We start from the raw sequence: 4,082 nt of genomic DNA, 5'->3' as shown, positions 1-4,082 counted from the left end.
AAAGTGGCACCGAGAAGGAAGGGGCCGGGCGTTGTGTTTGTGTGAGTTTTGAACCGCGTCGCCTCGGCTCTGCCTGTGTAACAGGGGAACCTCGAGCAAACCTGTGCCTTTAAGACTCAGTTGCTATCCAAACACAAGTAAACAGAGTGGACCATTAGCGGGCGCCGGGCGCGGAGGCGGAGCCTGGGCGCAGGGGGCCCCGCGAGGCGGCGGGACGCCCGCCCGAAGGGGAGGCGGGGCCGCTACTAAAGCTGGAGTCTGCCGGCCGCGGGCAGCCTGGGGAGGGACGCGGGCGGGGACAGAGCTCGGCGCGCTCGCTGCTGCTGGAGGGCGATGGCCCTGCGAGGCTGCAGGCTCCGACCTTACCCGGAGTCGGCGGCGAGAGGTTCGCGGGGGCGCGAGGTTCCAGGCGAGCGCTGAGGGCGGGCTTCTACCATCCCCGGGTCCTTGCACATTCTAAGTCCACAGACGAAGACGAGGATCCGCTCTCGGTTTGGCTGCCCGTCGTCCTCCAGATCATGTCCGCTGCTCCCGGGACTCCGCGCAGAAAAAGCAGTTTGGCCGGCGTGGAACCAATGACCTTTCCAAGCTGTGCGCCTCACTGCCTGGACCAGGTCTGAGTGGCGCTGCCCAGGCGGACCTTTCTGCTGGAGGTAAGTGTCCACTATGGGAAGGGGGCTGCAGCCGCCCTAAGGAAAGCAGGCTGCAGCCGGGGCGCTCCGAGTCTCGGTCCGGCGTGCCACAAGTTCCGAACTCGGGTAAAAGAAATCACATGGATGCATTCCTGGGGCATTGTATTTTTCACTTTATGGGATCCCAGGCTCGCCACTCCCAGATAACACGCAACAACACGCGCTTTCGCATACTGTTTTTAGTTTTGTTTTGCAACACTGAATCGAAGCCCTCCGCAAAGCTTCTTCTAAAAGCTGATCTACATACTTTGAGATAAAACCCCACAACACCCCCCCACCTCTTTTTTTCCCCCCTTACCCTGCCATAGTATTCCAGAGCAGGGGGCAGCCGTCCCGCGGCAGCCGCGGCAGCGCGGACGGGCCGAGACACACGGTGCCTGCCGAGCCAGCGCGTTTCAGGAGAAAAGTAATAGTTCAGTCCTAGATAATTCTCCAACCTTGTGCCGGCCTTTTGATTTTCTTCCCACCCTCCAGTCCTGACGGAGGCGGGCAGAAGGCAAATCCCCCTGGGGTTTAAACGCTGGGATTCTCGAGAAATAGCAACGGAGAAAGGTGTTGCATCTGTAGAATGAGGAGGGAGAAAAAGGTGTTTGTGGAGGGTGCGCTGGCTCTGTCTGCCTACCTGTTAGCAGGGGAACAAAAGAGGGCTGGAGTTTCCCGGAGCCAAACGGTGCAGACAGCTACTTTCTCTGCTAAACAAACTGCAGTCCCGAGCAGAACAAGAAAATTACTCATGCAGGGGGAGCGAGGGAGCAGAGAGAAACAGAACCCAGATTATGCGGAAGGCATCTTAATTTAATTAACTCCTTGGGAAGGCAGAGACGCAGCGAAGGGGCAGGAACTTCGCGGTGGTTTCTCTCTGTTCACCTGACCCAGTCTGGCCATTTTTATTTTCTTTCTTTCTTTTTTTTTTAAATGATCTCTTAAATCTACTTGAAGTATAGCTCTCTGATTAACGTAAAATTCTATTGTGGCTTGGGCTGAAATTCAGCGAGCCTGTGGAGCCATCAGTCATTTCTCTCAGACACCAACCCACAGGTTTTAGCAGATGACCCCTGACTGTATATTATTTTTAGATAATTCAGTGTAATAACACATTACCAAAGAGCGAGACTCCTTATCGAATGACCATTTTTTCCCCTCCAGTGTTTTGAAGGCTTCATTGTACTGAAATTAGTATGTGCACCTCTCACTTGTTGACAGCCAGTGAGCTAAATTTTACAAAACTTCTGTACATGTCTGGAAATTTCTTGTGAAGAAGACCGATGAAAGAAAACAAGCCTCAATTCCACTGTAATATTTATGTCTTTTCGTTGGTTTAAGTTTCTTTCCTTGCAAAATTAAAAGTAACCAATGTTCCGGAACGGGGTGGTGAAGAAGTGACAGCAGATGATGGCTGTTATTGCTTGAAACTGAGTGTGAGAACTACATGCTCAGCTCTAGACAAAAACGAAAGTACTTTAGATCTCTGCATTGACTTCAAGTATCTTTTGACATATATTTCCAACTACTCAGCAGGAGAGTGAAAACCTGAACTCCCTAATTATGCGAAAAATGTTTAATGAATATTTAGGGTGGTTCTGTTTATGAAGGCCTTGCTTTTTGTCTTCTATGAAGAAACTATTTGTCCTGCAAATCAAAACGAACACATACTATGAAACAGCGCTTTTGTGCCACCATGAAGTTGAATTATAACAGAGGCAATAATTTGGGTTATAAACCATTCAGTGAAAAGGGAAGGAAGATGGCTCTCAAGTTTCTGCTGGCAGAATTAACATGTAACCTTTACGGCAGAGTTCACTTTATGCATTTGGAATCAAACTCATAAGTCATGGTATTCCTTCAGTCGACAATACACCCCACACACATGCACATACTTACCAGGAGAATGTGGTGGGAATTGCACTTTGCCTCCTGTATTTATTTCTAAGAAATCCAGTCTGGGAATACACCCAAATAATAATTTGGGTTTCCTCTCTATGTGGGGAGGCCACTTTTTAATACTAGGGGAAAAATAATATTTTGAATCTCTAGAAAATCCTCCTTATGCAAAAGGAAGGAAATAAAGGTGTAACTTATTATTTTTAATGCAAGAGGAAAACAATCAGATTACCAGAGATGTTAGTAGAATCCTTTTTTCCCCCCTACCTCTCTAGGAGAGGGCTTGAGGGTTGCCACTGAAGAAAAATGAATTGTGATTTGTGGTGGGAAAGTTTATTACTAATGGAGGTTTACAGTTTCGGTTGAACGGTCTGACTGAGACCCCCTGACTGTTACACACCTCTCATTAACTCCCGACCTCAACTCCCAGACCGCATACCACCAGGCAGAAGCGGTTCGTTAATAAATCGCTGTCTCCCAGTCGTTTCAAACGGAGGAGGGAGGGAAGGTGTGGGCCCTCGTGGAGGCCGTCAGATTCTGCCTGGCCGGAGCGCTGTGTCATTAGCGCAGCCCCCTAAGCCTGCCCTCAGAAAGAGCCACAGGCAACTCTTCTCCAACACTAGAGAGGGACATTTAGACGCAGAAAGGGCTAGTGCGCAATGAAGTCTGAACAGAGTCTCCCATCTTCCTGCTGGGTTCAAAAGCCGGGCGTAAAGCTTGATGGCTCAGACAGGCCTGCCTGCGCCTCTCCAGGGAAAGCGCTTAGCTTGTGACGCCCGCACCTGGGGAGCCGCCTTCAGAGGCTGGTGCCGGGCCGCCGAGCTGGCACCCCTGGCTGCTAAAAAGAGGGCTGGCGGTGGGAGAAAGTGGGCCTGCCCTGAAAGCAGGTGAGGCGCCGCGGGAAACGGGGTCTGAAACCAGACCTCCGCTTTGCCATTGGGGGCGCAGGGAGAGGCAAGCGCGTGCTCCCTGTTTAGGCCCAAGGCGGACGACCCGGGCGGGCTTCCCAGGGGCAGAAGCAGCGTCGCCCTCTACTGCAGGCCGATAAACAAGCTTCCGTCGGGCTGGCAGAGCGGCTCGCCTGCTGCTCCTTGCCTTTTCCTCCCCAGGGAACCCGGTCTTCTCTTTTCCTGGGGCCTCCCGGGTGTAGGAGCCTCTCCGGGGGCCAGATCGAGAGGCGCTCGGGTACTCCCGAGAGCTGGGCGCTGGGTCTGGGAGAACGGGCTCTGGCCTCAGCCACCCCCCCTACCCTCCCTGTCTGAGCCCGAACCATCTGGAAGGGATCTTGGTGGGGGGTGGGAGGGGACGGCCCCTGGGAAGGAGGAGGGGGCGATTCCAGGCCTCACTGGCCCCGAGGTGTCACTTTTCTTTCCTGTGGCCCGTCACCGCTGATAAATGGGACCAAGGCAGAGGAAGGAAAAAGAAAACCTCTGAGGTCAGCCCCGGGCAAGGCGGCCCCTCCGAGGGCCAGGCAGCCCAGGAGCGCAAAGCGTCCCCGGGCTGCGCACC

General features: G+C 53.0%; 1 protein-coding gene across 3 annotated transcripts in view; it reads left to right on the top strand.

The window, feature by feature from the left end:
• Window positions 1-287: 287 nt before the first annotated feature.
• Window positions 288-4,082, top strand: part of OSR2 (odd-skipped related transciption factor 2) — a 7,641-nt gene continuing 3,846 nt past the window's right edge. The window contains exon 1 of one of the 3 annotated variants that reach the window (XM_010863536.1): window positions 288-653. The gene's annotated coding sequence lies outside the window, so the exon portion shown is untranslated. Of the gene's footprint in view, window positions 654-2,703; window positions 3,461-4,082 lie in introns of those variants that run through there. The other 2 variants (XM_010863534.1, XM_010863535.1) reach the window with 2 other exon arrangements.

Source organism: Bison bison, unplaced genomic scaffold (assembly GCF_000754665.1).
Source record: "Bison bison bison isolate TAMUID 2011002044 unplaced genomic scaffold, Bison_UMD1.0 scf7180017864491, whole genome shotgun sequence".
NCBI lineage: Eukaryota > Metazoa > Chordata > Mammalia > Artiodactyla > Bovidae > Bison > Bison bison.
This window is presented reverse-complemented; position numbering and strand designations above follow the sequence as displayed.